General features: G+C 41.1%; 1 protein-coding gene across 1 annotated transcript in view; it reads left to right on the top strand.

The window, feature by feature from the left end:
• The first annotated feature begins 6,355 nt into the window (after positions 1–6,355).
• The window catches only part of ZFHX3 (zinc finger homeobox 3), a 665,716-nt gene continuing 653,771 nt past the window's right edge, over positions 6,356–18,300 (top strand). The window contains exons 1-2 of the mRNA XM_075039729.1: positions 6,356–7,627; positions 8,084–8,171. The gene's annotated coding sequence lies outside the window, so the exon portion shown is untranslated. The remainder of the gene's footprint in view (positions 7,628–8,083; positions 8,172–18,300) is intronic.

Raw genomic sequence — 18,300 nt, 5'->3', positions numbered from 1 at the left:
AGAACTGTTAGCAGTTCTCTTGTTGTCTTTGGGGGTTTTGATGACATCCACAGAGAGCCAAGTTAGAGAACTGGAAAGAAATAATGTGTCAGTAGAACACATTAGAAAATACTTTCTCTTAATTTCTACGGAAGATAACTTAGTCATTCCTGTGATCCTGTTGAGTGAGTTTTACTTTCATTAGGAGGTTCCTTAGATCACTGTTCCCCTCAGGGTATGCAAAACCAGGTTGCACATCAACAAACCAGTCAAGAGTCTAGTTTGCCAGAGACAATAATTGGCAATGATGTAACAAAATGGGATTTTCCAAGTGCTTTTAAAGATGTTTTCAGTGGCCATTTGCAGTCTGTTATTAAAAGCTACACATAGCATCTGTGTATATTGAAGGATACACTGAATTGACAAGGTCAGTATTGCAAACCTATTCATGCCAGGAGGTGGATGTATGAAACCCACAGTCATGCAAGGATTGATCCAGGTTATTAGTAAAACCTGTGTCCTGGTTTCAGCTGGGATAGAGTTAATTGTCTTCCTAGTAGCTGGTACAGTGCCATGGTTTTTGAGCTAGGTATGAGAAGAATGTTGAAAACACTGATGTTTTCAGTTGTTGCTAAGTAATGTTTAGTCTAAAGTCAAGGATTTCTCAGCTTCTGATGCCCAGCCAGCAAGAAGGCTGGAGGGGCACAAGAAGTTGGGAGGGGACACAGCTGGGACAGCTGACCCAAACTGGCCACAGGGGTATTCCATACCAGGTGACATCATGCCCAATATATAAACTGGGGGGAGTTGACCGGGAGGGGCAGATCACTGCTTGGGAACTAACGGAGTGTCGATCAGTGGGGTGGTGAGCAATTGCACCACGCATAATTTGTATATTCCAATCCTTTTATTATTACTGGTGTCATTTTATTAGTGTTATCATTATCATCATTAGTTTCTTCTTTTCTGTTCTATTAAACCATTCTTATCTCAACCCACAAGTTTTACTATTTTTCCTGATTTTCTCCCCCATCCCACTGGGTGTGGGGAGAAGCGAGTGAGCGGTTGTGTGGCGCTTAGTTGCTGGCTGGGGTTAAACCACGACAACCTGCCAGATTTCTTTTTTCTGAAATCCATGTATTGTACAAACCTCGGAGAAATGAGGATTATAGTGGCAGTGTCCTTAGCAGTGGGACTCTCTCCTTTATCTGTTTTGTAAACCAAGCAAATCACCATTGCCTATGCAATTTGTTGAGCGCTTCCTATTGCTGAATTTTTGTCCTTGTGTGAGGAAATAAACAGATAATGTTGAGGGTGGCTTTTTGGCATAGTGTATGGAATCTGACATTTTGGAAGGTCATGATGAGTCAGCTTCTGCAGAAAACGGGTCCTGTTTTACTGTGATCACTGTTTATAATGGTTTCCAGAGATTTGGCTTTCTTCTAAAAACTGCACACCAACAGGCAAAAGAGTAGGGGAGAATTTTGCCTCCAATGACAACAAAATGCTGTTCATTCTTGTCATGGCTTTTTGTGGTTTTTCCTTGTCTTTCTGTTGAAGATATACCCAAGAAGCATCATCAGAACTTCATTAATGAAGTGAGGTAGCCTGTATTGGTGTTCTGCAGCTTCCACAACATGAACAGGAGGCTGAATTTAAGGAGATTTGAGTAACAATAAAAGGGTATGATTTCACTGGGTATGAGTTTTGTCCCATTTAGGAAGACTACAGGCAAGATATGGCAAAATTGGGAGTTCTAATAATGAGAATATTTATTCAGAGAAATCTTGAATGTAACTTTTTTCCAAGAAGAAAACAAATGAATGCATTCTAGATTTGTATAACACATTATTGGTATTAAATTATCAAATTATATGCACAATTAAATTTTTATTAAAGAAGAAATAATGTATGCAATATTATGATAATCTTCTAAAGTATAACAAGTTTTTAGCTTTAACAGCACCATGCACTGTGCCTCTGCTTCTCAGGGGACTAATTTTAAAAGTAAGGCATTCAGCAATTGAAAAGGAAATTATAAAATTAGTCACTTGAGTAATTTAAACATGCAAATAAGTATCCCAACTGCGTTGATACCAGATTTAGCTGAATTTACTAGGGCTGCTTAGACTTTATCATCCTAATTATTCCAGCTTTGTGTCAGGCTGAAGAAAGCAGAAAGACAGAATTATCTGTTACAGAAGTTTCTTGTTGTACCGTATTATTGTACTGTGTGTTCACTAATGCAGTCACTGGCAAAAACTTATTCCAAGGTTTTTTCCTCCTAATTAGCAGAACAAAGGCCATCAGGACTGTTCTATCGTTGCTTCTCATAAGAATAGCAGAGATTTGAGAACACTGATTTTACTTGCTGAGCTGAATGAAGTATGATGCATGCATGTTCTGATATAAAACAATACAGCATAGCTGATTGAATTCAATGTGTTGGAGCCTTTTATGAATTCAGTAAAAATTACCTGTAAGAATGATAGGCCAGGCTGGGCCTTCTGTCTGTCGTAGGTAGCACATAACTTCCATACGAGGTGTTGACTGGAAGCACATCTCAAAGTACAGTAGATGGTTTGTAATAGTTACTCTTCACTGTCTGTATCATGTTGGTATGCAAACACCCTACTGAGTGATCAGGACCCTGGGGTATAAAACAAAGTTATTCCCCTGAACAGCTTATACTCCACGATGGACGGAGACAACGAACAGGAAGGAGGTGGTGCTAACGGGGCCGTGACTGATGACTGCGCACACCTTGCCTGTCCACTGTGGATTTATTGCAAGCGTTATGCCAGAGGAGGGTTCAGTCTGAAGAGGCACAATGAGGTTCATCTGATATTTGTGATGCTTCTGTGCAAAAACTGTATTATAGGAGAAGGTGAAAATATCCTACTTCAAAATGAATCAACAAACATCTTCAGTGGAGTGAAGATAAAGGTTTTGACAGTGAACAAAAAATAAAGGCAAGGCCCTTTATAAACTCGTAACTGTTTAAGTGATGAAGTACCTTAAAAATAAACATGCATAGTTTTGTTTTTTGTATAGTAAAGAGGTTAAGCACTAGGTAGAACTGCAAAGATGGATTTGTCATATTAAAAAAAAGTCAGGAAAGTTATTCTTGAGGCAACTCTTTAAATGGGTAGAATTTGAGCAAGATTGTAATTATCAAGGCTGTAGAGAAGAAGGTTGTAGGAGTTATGATGTTATGTGCTAAAGGCTTGATCAAGACATTTAGTTGGATGGAAAGGAAAAGTCATGTCTTAATAATGTCAGGCAGGAAGAGTGTGAAGTTAGATTTGATGGAAGAAATAGAAAGATGAGACTGGGTAATGGCCAAGTTATAAGTCTAAACGTGGTGGTCACTGTTTGTGAAGAGGAGTCAGGAGAAACAAGGAATGCCTGAAGGCAAAAAATGAAGTGTATGCTTCAGTAAAACTGTCTTTAGTCTTGTGGTTGGACATACATGTGAAAAAAAGGGACCATGATTTTAGTTTGGACTGCGGAGACAAAGCAAGAGGAAAGAGATAGAAGAGAGGTGTTGGTCTGAACATAACAGTTAAAATCCTGCTTGGGAGTGAATTTGCTTAAGGACAAGGTGTATGGCTGAACCATTACAGCTTTCTTGAATGTTGGCAGGTTCTCAGCTGTGTCCAAGATCCATACTCCCAGTGCATAAAGAAATGTCACTGATGGAGCTGCAGCTCTGATACTCTGCGTAGGACCATCCCAGTGCAGGGTGCAACTGGCTGAGCTCTGGCTTCCCATTGCCATCTGGGGATAGAACACTGGTTTTTCTGTCATGCCTTTCCTAAGGAGACCTTCATGGTGGAGAAGATGGAATGGGGTTTGTGTCCCTTCTGTTGCCTGAGTGGCATTAATTAAGCGGAGTAGGGCAATGAATCATCAGCATAGACTGACCTGTTGTTCAGTCGTCTGTTACAGGTTTGCTGTGATAAGCGTGAGTTTGGCAATACTCTGCCTTTCATTGTTATGTTTAGATAATGATTTATTCTTTTCTCAGAACCATCTCCTTTTGTGGTGTTTGCTTTGACATTAAAACACATCTGGCTACCATGAAAATATAAATATATTTTAGAAATCTTATCTACAAGAAACTAGTTAAACGTTGCAAGAGGAATGATGATGAAAATAAATGCATGACCCAATTGCACATACAGGACTGTTTGCAGGCTAGTATTGATCTTAAAAGAATGTTAATATAAAACATTAAGATAAGAAATCAGAGACCAGTCTCCACCTACATAAAGTCCAGGAGCTCCCTGGATAATTTTTTTCCATTTTTTAAAATTCCTTTTAATTTCTACTAGTATTTTATAATTATTATAATAATTTATTTTACTTATTAAATAATTCTTACCTCAACCCACAAGTTTTACTTTTTTTTTTTTTTTTTTTTTTTAATTCTCCTCCCCATCCCACTGGGAGCGAGGAGGAGTGAGCGAGCTGCTGCATGGTGCTTAGTTGCTGGCTGGGGTTAAACCATGACATGAGCTTTGCTCAACCAGCAAGTATAGAAGTTATGTTATTAAATTGATTTAGACCTTGTTATTGGCATTTGAACGAGCATTCAGAAGATGTAATTTTTTTAAAAAAAAGGTATTTTAGTGATAAAAGGCTGAGAGTCAAACAGACATTTCTTATTTTTTGGCATAACTTTTTAAATTTTTCCCCTGGGAACTGTACATAACAACGATGGTTTTCACATGTGGGTAGAAATGGAAATAATCTTTGCAGCTATGGATGCTTCTTAATATTAGTTGAAAGTAAAGATGCACATAGGGCTTCTGCTCTATAAAGAAGGTGAGAAAACAAATAAGAACAAGTGTTAATTCATGTACACAGAATTTGCGTCTGCACAGCAGGTGAAAATGCTACATTAATGCTGGAAATATCTGTCCTGCTGTGTAGTTTTCCTTCCTTTTTATTACTTCAGTGTTTGGTCTCGTATGAATGCACCATACTTATTTGCATGTTATCATGATGGATTCTTCTTTGCTTCTAGTTATCCATATAAAGAGATAGATATTCCACATGACCTCAAAGTATTCAAATGAAATACTGTATTAAAAATATCTTGGTTTTCATAGTGCAATGTATATACACATAAATATTATTTTTAGCCTAGGTTATTAATTGCACACAAAAATGCTAAATAAAAAGAATGCTGTTAAAATGTAATGTCAAACAATTCTAATTATGGAAATGTCAGAAGCAGGGTTCAGTCAGAATCTCCATGAGATTAAATTGAAAATTATCTAGACTGTGTGACTCAACGCATCTAGTGCTGTTGAGCACTCTATGTGTGAAAACAAATCCCATTAATTTAGTATCTGAAAATACACAGCACATTGCAAACGACACCCCTTATTAGCAGGCTGGAGGTCAGTATCTGTGGAACATAAAATTAGCAACTACCTCTGGCAAGTCTGATTTAACCGAGTGGCTTAAATTTGTAGATGTCTCTCCAGGGGCAGGATGAAATTCTGTTCTTCAGGGAAGCACTTAGTTGTTCATAACAATCAGAGTTTTCTTCCTCTTGCTGCCCCCAGACTGGCCTGACCTGTGTGTCAGAAACCATTAGCTGTGGCCGTGGTACCACCACAGAGCTCAACCACGTGTCTTTGATCAGCACCTGTTTTCAGAAAGGGACTCAAATCTTGACCTGTACATGTACAGAGATAGAGATCCATGCTTTTGGGGGAGTAACTTCTCAGCAATTTGCACTGTTGTCACTGAAAACTTGAGCTGAGTGTCCAGTATGAATTAGCCTGTTTTCAGTAAAAAAAGTGTCTTGCCTTGGTCTCACAGTAATGCAATGACCATGTTGCAACTAGGGTAAGACAAGAGGAACTTGTGCATCGGTGCACGCTGCTTTGCATGACCGAAGCTCACGCTGCCATCAGGTGTTTCAGGTGTATGATCCTGCGTGCTTTACATGTCTTCCCACTAGTTTTCAGCTGGGTTATTTTATTTTATTTTATAAAGAAGGGAGTCTAGTCTTGTGGTGGTTCTGAGGTCAGTCACAGACTTGCTGCCTGCCTCTCCTGGTGCCTCAGGTGGTGTTCTTCATCCCTCTGGCATGTTGTGGGTCTGCACTAACATTGCAGGCATTGAGGGCAGGGTCTCGTGCTGGGCTTCTACAGGACCTAACAGAGCTGATTGTAAATCTGCCATTTGTTATAAAATACATATAATACTTTATGTGCTAGGTTTATTCAAGGATTGGATACACAAATCTCTGCGGACAATGCTTCATTTTGTTTGTGTCCAAATTACTAGCTATTTTAAGACTGTGTATGAATAGCAGTGAAATATTGGAAATGTGTGTTCCAGAGATTTACTCTATTCTGGTTCTCTGTTGGATCTGCAGTGGTCTTATCTTAAGATATATATTGTAGAAATAATTCCTCTTTTTTTTTCTTTCTATGAGAATAACAAGGAAAAGAACATACAAAATTCTAATTAATTTGATAAGTTGTTCTTTCCATCCACACAAATTCCCTGTCAAAGCTTGTCCTTCAGGAGGAACTGAGTGTGATATATATCATGCTCTGGTTTGGTCTGTATATTTGCCTATTTTATTAATGCTATGTTATGCTCTGAAAGGGTCAAACGAAGGCAGTGTATAAAGGGGGATTTTTTTTTTTAAAGGGAAATGAGTGCAGTAAGTGGAAGAAGGGTGAAAGCACATAAAAAAAAAAGACAAGCATCACATCAGTCATTTTAAGTTACTCTTCCAGACTGCTTTATGTGGCACTCATATTTTTCCAGTGTGTTTACCTGATAATGCTTTATGTATTTTACTTGACACAGCAGGTACTTGGGATTTGTACTTTCATATATGTGAATCACAAAATGGGCTTTTTATTTAAAATTGGTATTTTTACACTGTTTTATGCAGCCAAGTGGTGAATTGGTATACTAGTACTTCAAACTGGCAGGTCAGTAAAGTGTGGTTGTAGTCAGAACATGGACTGTAAAAGTGACATCATGGAATCCTTGTTCTTTTTCAATGATTCCAGCAAAATTGCAGTTTACAAGCTAAAATCTGATTTTTTTTTTCCCAATTTTTTTTTTTTACCCTTCTTCCCTTAACTGCAGGCTCTGGCCTCTGAAAACCGATCTGTTTTCTTTCCATCTCGTACATTATCATCAGTAATAAGGGCTCTACAGTCAGAGCTTAGTGAATGTTTCTGTTTATGGTGTGTGAGGCAAGCAGGCTCCAGTTGTTACTTCTCTGTATGTGTTGCCACTGCAGAGATAAAAAGAATAGAAACTTTTAATTACTGTAAGCAAAAATGATGTGCAGAGAAAAAGCAAGGGCTGTTTTCATATTGGTCCTTCCCTGTTCATAATGAGAATTTAAAAAAATACAGTAGGGCCATGTTTGTAAGCAAGCAGCATGACAAATCCTGCCCCAGGGAAAAAAGATCACATACTTGAGTTGCATCGGAAAGAACAGGGGCAGGGTGGTTGGAAGTCCTCTGAAGGGCTGTCTGAGACCTTGGCTGCTGGTCCTGATCCTTTTCCTCGGTTTCCTGATGCAAAGTGCTCAGTGTGATCTGCTGCTGGAGAATTTCCTCAGCTTTGTACAACTTCCTTGGTGCCTTAGGTGTTGGTAAGTTAAAATAGTGCTGAACTGCTCCAAGATATATTTGGGACTTGCAGTCTTATTCCAAGATACAGGAATTATTCCACAGACGTGCCTCATATCTAGGCCTTATTGAGCTAACCTGAAAATGTATCCTGGTATTTTAAAGTACTTGAAGTGCTTTACAGAGTAATTAGTTTAATGAGAACAGTGGAGATAAATGAAGCAGCATGTGTGCTCTGTTATAGCTCAAATGTAAAGAAAAATTACACACTGAAGGATGGGGACACAGCTACAGCTTCTATAAGAAGCCTGCTGTATGTTTTTATCTTGAAAAAAAGGACTGTTATAAACTTAAGTGAAATGAATCTTATGAGCAGAAAAAAAGCAAGTTTTGCACATTCACATTCATCTTATTTTACCATGCACTGCAAGGTTGGTCACAAACCTGGAAATACATGAATTTTCTATGCTTTTTTCCAGAGAGGACTTTGGGGAGCACAGGTGTCACTTTTTACAGTGAAGTGAAACTAAAGAATTTCAGTCTTCAGGTCTGGTGTCCTGTGCACAGGTACCTGTTACTTGTACAACAACTTTGTTTTATCCTGCTGGTCTTTGGGAATTTACATTATAACTGATCAAAAGAACAGAGCAGTTTGAATGTATACCAGTGGCTTCCTTTGTGGCGTTCCCCTATGAATATCTACATTGACATATTAATCCTAAGAACATGAGATAGTAATACCTTTTGTGAGGTTTGCATCTTCTGTTTCCCAGGGAAGGAAGGAAGTTTCCTTGCTGCAAGGAGAAATGGAAAGTTGTCTCCCATCAGGTGTGGGATTTTGGGCTGGTGTGATGTATGCTGGAGTAATCTTCAGTGCTCTCCCCCTGTCGCATGGCCAAAACCACTGGAGCTATTGCACTCCATGAGCTATATGTTCCTGCTGGGGTGGTCAGCGTGAGTGTTACCTAATGGTGACTGCACCTCTCCAGTTCTGAAGAGCAACTAGTTTGCATAATGTAATTAAAATGAACATTTTTTTTTTTAATGAACCAAGTGGTCAGAGAAATCTCTTGGTTGAGTCAGTACACGACACACTGCTTCAGTGAAACATCTTGAGTGGCTTTGTATATGCAGGACGTGGTGAGCTGCTGTATTGGTCCTGGCTGGGGGAGCCTGCAAATGCTGTGCTGTATCTCAAGGATTAGCTTTGTTTGTGGTTACTGGCCTGTCAGAGGCAGAACTGTGCCAAGATAACACTGAAATGTGCTGACTGGCATTGCAGGAGGTGATTGTTCCAGTCTCTGGATCTATGTTATCTTAATTTTGCTTCTTGTGTTTTCAGCATTTCAGAAAAGTTCATCTTTCAGGTCTTTAATGCACAATGAAATATTTAATCATTTAAAGTTCAAATTAGGTCTAGAAATGAAAGCAGTCTGGATCCTATGGAGAAAACTCAGAGTCCCCAGACAATATCAATACCAGCTCTTTAAAGCCGAGCTGGCTCTTGGCTACCCAGGTGACCTTGGGGCATCCCTGCAGCTCTGAGTCAGCAGGGAGACTTCGGATTCGTCTCCAGGTTGCTTCTGGAGCTTTCACTGGGCAGCAAAAATGTCACTCAAACTTGTAGTTTAATGAAGTTGTTGCTCTGCAAAGAGTGATTTAGATGAGGTAGCTTTCAAAATATGTGCTTCTTCCTCTTCTGACCTAAAAAGTCTATTTTTTGTTCCCTGATGTCATGGGGCCAAACTTTCTCTCTTCACTGACTTTAGAAAGAAGACTGTGATTGTGATACTGCGTTGGATGCGTTGAGGACTGTGCAATTAGCATCTGAAATCATCGCTTAATAGCTTGTCTTCATAAATTTATTTTCCCTTCTCCTGGAAAAAAGTGTCGATATTTTAAGCATTTTTACTGTTCCTGCTTATTTTTTTGCTTCCTTTTATGACATAAAAATTCAGTTTGCTGGTTCATTTTGAGCCTGACTGGAAGGGCAAGTTTGTTTATTTTGGCAGCTTAGTTGTAGGTCGGCCAAGAGGAAAATGAAAAACTGTAGCCTGTAGGCATTCTGCGTGTGCCTATCTAAGTACTGCTGGAGCAGGGATAACTGTCTCTTTCATAGGAAAGGAAAAAAGGCTGGGGAGAAGCCTCACTTATTTATATTTTCTCTTTTTGTTGTTTTTTTTTTACTGTATCAATTGTGTATGCTGTCTTGAATGTGACAGGTCTGTTGTCAGTATTGGCAAGTGGCATAGACACACCTACAAACAATAAGCTGAGCGTATGGTCTAAAGTACTTTTGCCCAACAGAAGTTTAAATCAATATATTAAATATTTGTTTCTTCTTCTAATGTTTTGAAAATAACTTGAGACTGTATGTCTTCTGTTTGAGTATTAATCTAACAGTGAATCAGAAAACAATAATAATTTATGTAGGCTCCTTTTTTGGTGTTATAATTCAAAAAAGGGCATGCATTCCAACAGATTGGGCACAGCTGGCTGGTACCCTCAAGACTCTGCTCTCTAATCGCAGTCAAGGACAGGCGTTGTTGGGTTTTATTGCTGTGATCCCAAACATCTCACAGATTTTATCGGTCCTGTCAATACCCAGATGGGACATGTGAAGGATGCAGAGGGAGACTTGCTGCCACCTCTGACTCCATGAAACCTCTCAGCTGAAGCATGCTCTGTATCCTGTTTTTCTGTGGGTGACCTAAGTGCCATCAGCGGTCGCCAAAGTGTAGAACTTTGCACTTGGGAGCTGGCAGGTAAGTTAGGGATGGCTAATTCCTGCTTTAATAGGATTTGTAACATCTGGACCATGCAGTATGCTACCATACTGATGTGAGAAACTGAATAGCTTTATTTTACAAATCCTGTGATGCTCACTCTTAATTTTCTTTTACAAAGTGCAGGGAAATAGATAATTATCATATATTTCACATTAAAACACTTTAGAGATCTGTATTTATGAACTTTCCAACAAGTTTTATCACTTTGTGTTGTGCTTTGTGCTGTTTATCACTGGGGTATGTGGGAATTTTTTCTTATGAAGGACGATAAACATGCAAAATCCTAATTCATTAGGAGTTGGTAAAAGTTCAAATACTATTGCTGTTAAAAAAAAAAAAGATACTAGTGAGGTAGAGAGAAGAAACTACATTGAAAAAATGAGGGACCTATGTGGGGTTTTGTTGGTTTTCGTTTTGTGTTTGTTTTTTTTAAATGCTCCTTGCTAAAAGGCATCTATCCTATCCTCTGAGGACTTGGGTATTGTTTTTATGTCAGTTCTCTCACAAATAAACTATTCTTTCTGTTATTCTAATCATACATGTACACTAAAGCCTAATAAAATTCTTCCTCATGTATCTGAGAGAAAAACCGTATTCTTTTGTTTTGGGAAGGCTGGCGGCTGCAGCTCTGGTGGATTAGCAGATGAGAAGCTTATTCCAGAGAAACCGCTCTTTCAGGAAAATTACTTTGACAGGAAACTCTAATTCGTGTGACCAGAATTCACATGCTTTAAAAGTAATTAGGGTGACTGGCTTCAGTTAAAAATAAATACATAAACCAAATCCAACTGTAGATTTGGCTTTTGCTCGGCAGCCTTCCTCTGGCTGTGGGTCCATCCTGCTGCTGGGGGGGGAGTGGGGTAAATGTGTGGGGAGAAGCACTTACTGATGGTGGGGTGAGAAGCCTTTATTGCTGGGAAAAAATCATCCCTTTCCTTTTAGCTAGAGCTCTATCTTTCAGGAGCTGGGGATACAAGCAACCTCGCTGCAGAGGTGCCATGCTGCGGGGAGGCTGCAGGTTGGTAGACATGAGGCTGGAGCTGCGTGGTTTTATGCATGTCTGCTCGTAAGGAACAGTATTGGTACTGAAGGTATTGAACACCTCTGGCAGCAGGTGGCTGTGTGCTGGACCAGCTGCTGGTGGCATCACTCATAGGACACCTGGTGTGCCTCACCCTGGGGTAGAGGAGGCCGGACTGGTGGTGCAATTCCCCAATTCCTGTACTGGAAGAAACCACCTGTATTTTCTTGATGTGTCTTTAAATCATTAAAAAGTCTTTTGAGGGGAAAGAGGAACAAAACCTCCGGGAGAAGTGATGCTTTTGATGGCCTTGTCTTTGTGACCAGTACACAGCACTGAGCATCATCTCCCCACCTTCGTTTTGTCCTAATAACAAATTCAAATTGTGGATTTAATGCCGCCTTGCTACTGTAAGTTGTGTGCCTGAGGCAGCACCTTTCCACTGACTCATGTTTTTCCGCTCTTAATGTGTGTGCGGGGGGAGCGAGGAAGACTGAATGTGCAGGCTGGGCTTCTGTGCCAGCCTGGGCGGACCTGGCTGAAGGAAAAACAGCTTTACTATATCTTATTTGGGAGCAAGCCTAATTGTATTTCCTTATGCTGCAGAGTGCATTTCACTCCCTCCTGCCTCTGATCCTATTGCAACAGAAATCACAGGTCATAATTAAATAAAAGCAAAATCTGTCTGTGGTGTCTGATCCACGTGTGCCATGGCGACAGCTAGATGGGGTGGGAGTTTCCGTGTGTGTGCTTTCTTATAAAAGTTTGAGAAAAATCAATTTGCAAAATCGGGATGACTCCCAGTGCATAATTCATGTGTAAACCAGGCCTGCCGCCGTGGTTAATTGGCACAGGGCCCATGACGGGCAGGGTAGAGGAAGGGTGGCGCAGGCACCTCATGTGTCTGTGCCACCGGAGCACCATCATCCTACCCTGTCCTGGACAGGGATGTCGCGGTGCTGGAGCCTGCTGGGCGCCCGGGCTGGTGGTGAGGGGCATCCCCATGGCTCAATATGGACAGGTTTGGTGTGTCAGGTGGTACCGGTGCAGAGCGGGTGCTCCCCCCTGGCCAAGCCTGGCTGATGATGCCCCAGCCTCGCCTGGGGAGGAATGCACCCAGCAGATTTCCCCCAAAGGAAACATGAGGAAAACATCTTGTTTTAAGAGAGATATTTAATATGTTTTTCATATTTGGAAAGCAGTTAATGTCTGGGAATGTCCTTTTGCTCCCTGGCCAGCACGATTAATATTACTTTTGATCTTTTTTTTTGAAAAAAATTTAGATTAAAAGTGATTTATCTGCAACAAAAGCAACAGCAATTACTTACTCTGTATTAATGTTTAAAGTTGCTTTCTTTTAAACATTATTTTTGGGAGGGTAAAGGTTCTTAAAAATAAACATGGTTCAAATTATTTTTAGATTAAAATACTTTATGGAAGGAGAGCTGAATTTTAGCATTTGAGCAGTCAACCAGGAAGTCAAGACGTTGGGGAAAACACAGATGTAGAAAGGCCAAGCAAAAATGTGCTTTTAACTGACTCAAGCTAATTGCACAGAGTGCCTAATGAGGATGCTTCCTTTATTGTACCCAGGTGGGTTTGTATGCTGCCTTGCTGTGCTGCCAGCCCTGTGCTGGGGCTTGGCTGGCTACAGCCTGGGCTGTGCTGTGCCGTGCCCATGGGGGGACGTACCGGCTGGTGGGCACAGGCGGGGATTAGGCACAGGGCTTCACCAAAGCAGGGTGGGATACACCCAGCCATTGCGCATGGGAAAGCCTTGGCTGTTCAACTGGTTTATGTGAAGTGTCGATAAAAGCTTCCCTCAGCAGCACGTCATCATGTGTTTTATATAGGATTATAAACTCATGCTCAAATAATTCAGGATGAGCTTGAAAAAGTGTGTCAGAATTATTCTTGTGGCTTTTTTGCCTGTGAAACTGAAAGCTTTGTCTGCCTGGTCCTCAACGCCACAGTCTGGCTGGGAACTGCGTAACTGCTGCACAGCTCAAGGTTGCAGGGTGGAGATCGTGGTATTTTAATACGTATTAACTGTACCATGGCCCCTTCCAGAGCCAGCAACAAACACGATGTCCTGAGGCTGGGGATGGCCCCTCTCTGCCCTAGGGAGCGGTGGGCTGCAAAGCTGGGCCCGCTCCTGCACCGAAAACAGGCTGCTGCTGGGGCTCAGCATGACTTGCTCCGTGCATCCAGCTGGGATGCTGCTTGTGCCCAGCTACACTGGAGCAGGGAAGAGAAAAGCCTGCTTGGGTTCTTTATTTTTTTCAGTTTAAGTGTTTAAAGGTTATCTCAGCTCATGCGTTAACTTTGGAAGATGTGATAACTGGTGATCCGTCTGTCACCTATAAAAGGGGTTTTGAATGCGCGGGTGAAAACTGCGGGTGTGGAAGGATGGAGGCAGCAGCCGTTGTCACAGGTCCCTTACGGGCAGACATGACACTGGCTTTACAGCCAATGAGGTTCTGGCCCAAGTTTTTCACAGTTTTTGTGCTAATTTTGTACTTATTTTTCCACAATTCATTTTTCATAACTTTTTTTAGATAATAGGTGAGGGTTTGGTTTGGTATTGTTATAGTTTTATTTTATCACTAAAATCCAACTTATAGTAATGCTGAAGAGCAATTTCATATGGTGAATTCTGGTAGACAAGTCCTTTTTAGCCAGGAGTAAGTTTTCTACAAATGTATTTCCAGAATGCATTGAGGTACTTATTCAGATTGATATTTTCCGTAAGAACACAATTAAATGCCAAGAGACTGTTGGCAGTACTTGATGGCCCTTGGAGTGGCTCAGCTCGTGTTCTCAGTCACCCTGCTGCCAAGGGCTTGTAGGGGAGTGTGGTGGTGATGTGAACACCTTTATTAAGCACATGAGTTACTTGGGATGGGTCTGCCTTCAGACAATGACCTTTATGAACGCTTCTGGTTACTTATAAACTTAAGCATTATATATAAACAGGCTTCATTTAACTCAAATTGCATTTAATTTAAAATTGCAATCGCAATAAATTCTATTGCAGGAGAAAATGTGATTTTAGGGAAATAAAACTTAATTACATTAAAGTAGTATTTCAACCTTTTTTGCATCAAGCTCTGATCAGTAAATGCTTGATCTTTGGAAAATCTTAACAAAACGAACTTGTAATCTGTATGTCCCACTAATGAGGTAGAACACAGTAGCCAAAATTTTGTATTGTTACTATGTGAGATAGTCACATTTTGTTAAAAATCAGATACATTCCACACATGTGATTTGTAGAAAAGTGGGTGAAAACTGCCCAGGGTTGCACGTTATGGCCAGCCAGGCGCGGGCAGCAGGCGGGAGCTCTGGCTGGGGTGCTTGAGGCCTGCCTGGCTGATGAGGTACGAACCCATCCATGGCTGCGGAGCAAAGGGTGGTCAGTGGTTCATATGGGGAGATCTGGCCCACTGCTCTCCCCAGCTCCCCATCATGCCCGTACTGCTGGCATGAGCGTGTTTCTCCTGTATCACTTGCACGAGAGCCCAGAGACCAAAAGTGTCTCCTGGGCAGTCAAAGGCAGCAAAGGTCCAGCTGGGCAGTGAGCAGAATCCTGGGGACTGGGATGCATTGAATTGGGACTGTTGCTTTTTCTTCTAATTGCTTTCTGCCTCTGGCCATGCCATGTCTAATTAATAATAACGTATTAAAAACTAAGACTAACCTATTGAGTCCATAATGCATGAATAAGCTAAAAGGATAACCCCAAGTTACTTCTTCCCTACTTATAGAAAATAGAATTGAGTTTTTCATTTTGTATTAAGACCTTTCTGGTATGATACTGCGTTCTGTACCACATACATGCTTTTCAAAGGAAACACAGTTTATCCTTCTCATTTGATTAAAGTCTGGGATGAGTAACAGAGATTTCCTTTTACTTACACCTTCCATTATGGTCCTACAAAAGCCATTTGGGTGGAAATATTGCAATGGTCTGATTATCGTGCAAAATCACCCATGTTATTTTCAGCCTTAAAAGCCCAAAGCAATGTGTGTCTACCCCAGCTGGGACAGAGACACTTTAAAGTGGTTCTGCAGGACTCATGTGCGTATTAAATCCTGTGAAGCAAACTGCTCCCACTGGCACTCTCCCAGGCATTGGCTCTTTCCCAGGGTTTGCTGGGGGTTGGCAGGGTGAGTGTGGCTGCAGGGGGGAAGTGGAGCTGGGGCTCACCCACCTTTCCCTCCTCAGTCCCAGGGTTTGCTGCAGACTAAAGAATATGAATAGTTCAGGTGCAGTGGCGCTGAAAGCTCAGTGCAACACGAGCAAAATAAAGATTTAAACTTGCGACTGATCTTTAGTTAATACCTTCTACAAAAACAGACCTAAAGAGATCTTTTACGTTTCTGAAGCCTATGTGTGTGTTAAAGTAACATGACTTTCCAAGAAAAGTCCATTATTTCTTGTTTTAATATATGAATAATCTTTCAGGAGTTGATACAAAACCATTATTGGTTTAACGCCTTTCAGAGCTTCCGTAACTGATAGCTTGCTTTATTTTTTTAAAGCTGAAATTTTTCTTGCCTGGTATCTGTTCAAATATTTCTTTAAATAATTCCGAGTCTGTTGGATTTCTGGATCTTAGTGCAAAAATGTCCCTTTTGAATTCCTCTTTTTTCATAGCCAAAAAACTCAAAACCGTTGAAGCTGGAATTTCAAATTCAGTAGATGATGTGATCATTGTTGAAGAAGGAAGGAAGTAGAAGCCAGTTTTGTGGAAAACAAGTCCAGTAGTTTTAAATATACAGATATTGCAAGCTGAAGTACTTGTGGATGAGTACTGGAATAATTCTAAGTTGGAAGTTTTTCTGTGATGTACATTTAATTAAAGGCAGCAGAGCTGCGTGCAGGCATAGTCACCAGTGGCTGTGGGTCCTGGTGTGTGGGCAGCTGGAGCAAAGCCAGGGACTTCCCACTTCCCATTGCCTGTGGGGGGATTGCCATTGCCCTGAGCTGGGTCTCGGGGCCATGCGGAACTGACTGGCTGTTCCCCAGCGTGGCGCTGGGTGGAGAAGCAAATTGCTCCTGCAGTCCTCTGCTTCTTTCCCACACTGAAAGACCATGGTGTGGCAGGTCCTTTGGGTTATTTTACTTTGCTACAGTGCAGGCAATACCTATCTATACAAAGTAGTGGTAAGATGGACAATACAGGCTAAAAAAATTTTCTATAAAATGCACAGTATGTGCAACATCCACGTGACTATTTTCTTCATCCCTTTTGCCCTGCTCTGTCCCTTATAGCAGAGCTTAGTGAAGTGTTGCGGGGGGCAGCCGTTGTGCTCTTTCCACTTGGATCTCCTGCGCTTGGTTTCTTGTTCTCAGTGTTTGATAGGACCCTTGTCATGGTGCTGCTGACAGCCTTGGCCAGCTGATGTGCCGTTGCTGAGCTCGGGATGGACTTGCTCCTGGTTGCGGCTCTGGGCTTCTTCACCTCCTTAGTTATTTGGTAATACAGAAAGTGTTTTGTGCTTCATATTCCTGTTGATAATGTCACAAAAATTGGCTGCAAATCACTTGGGGTGGTTTTGTTCTGGATGCATGAGCTCAGTCTTGACTGAAAGACTTTGTTTCCTCTGTCATGGCTGATGCAATTAGGTTTTTTTGGTTTTATTAGCACTATATGACAAAGGGATGTGGCCAGAGCAAGCCCATTTATTAAGCCATGACTCGTTTCTGGCTATCGAATAGTCCATGACTCACTCATGCGTCACTCTGTGATACCATCCTTTATCTGCAAGGCTGCTCTGTTGAACGTTTGCTGATTTTGATTTACCTCCTTGAAACCGCCCTGGCACGAGGTTATCCAGGATGAGCATATTGATCAGCAGCTCGTTTGGATACAGGATGACTTTTCTTCTTGTGGGTGATGTTGTGCAGTGCTCTCCAAACTCGACCTCTAGGCTATGGCAGCGATGTTTCCTGGTTGAATCTTTACTTTGTGCCATCCCCAATCACATACCTGACCTCCCTGTGTGGTTAGCCCTTGTTATCAATGTGGGATTAGCTACCAGAGTATTTTGATTAATGCAAACAATTCCTGCAGGGTAACATTTTCTGTTTCAGGATGCTGAGAGTCTAAACCTTCAGGCTTGCCCACTTTGATAGAGTTGTTTGTTCTTTTCATTTTTAGTGTACAAAACATAACTCCACTCATAAAGACTTTAAAACTACCCTGTTCCTAAAGGGGAAAATCCTGTCATCTGTCTTTGTTGCATTGGTATGTGGTGTATTATAACTGATATTATAATCAGCACTTCAAAAATCCTCTGTACTTAGGAATGCTTGTGCTATTTCAGAAGAGATGTTTTGCCTCTCGTGCTGCTCAGCCACCTGTGGCTTGTTTCTGTTAGGCTTAGGGGCTCCTTTCTTGTCACAGTCTTCACTGCTTTGCACTTGTGATGTAATAGGCTCAACATTTTTTTTATAATCAGAAATGCTAGACTATTTTTATTGAACCTCCACAAATACCTCCAGTATTTTACCCACATTCCAGTTTTGTGTCAAAGTCCATATTGTCACATCTTGAGTGCAAATATGATTAGGTATCAGGATGGTTCTCTGAAGAATAATCTATAAATTTCTTCCTGCCTGAAGTGTTTCAAGGTTTGGCAACTGATTCCTCTGACTTTTTTTTTTTTTAATTATACATGTTCCCACTCTTTGTGGGCAGGGAGTCCACTGGTTCCTCCCTAGGTGCTTTGGCACCACACATGTGACACTTGTGCTTCAAATCCACAGTGAGCTAAAGAATATATCCTTGAGAGCGCTGAGTTGTGAATGCTGTAAGTAAGAGCAGGAATAGCAGAGATATAGGAAACAGATGTTGTGGCTTCCAGTTTTAAATTCAGT

This window comes from Buteo buteo, chromosome 11, assembly GCF_964188355.1.
Source record: "Buteo buteo chromosome 11, bButBut1.hap1.1, whole genome shotgun sequence".
NCBI lineage: Eukaryota > Metazoa > Chordata > Aves > Accipitriformes > Accipitridae > Buteo > Buteo buteo.
The sequence above is the reverse complement of the archived record's forward strand: the minus strand, read 5'-3'. Positions and strand labels throughout refer to the sequence as shown.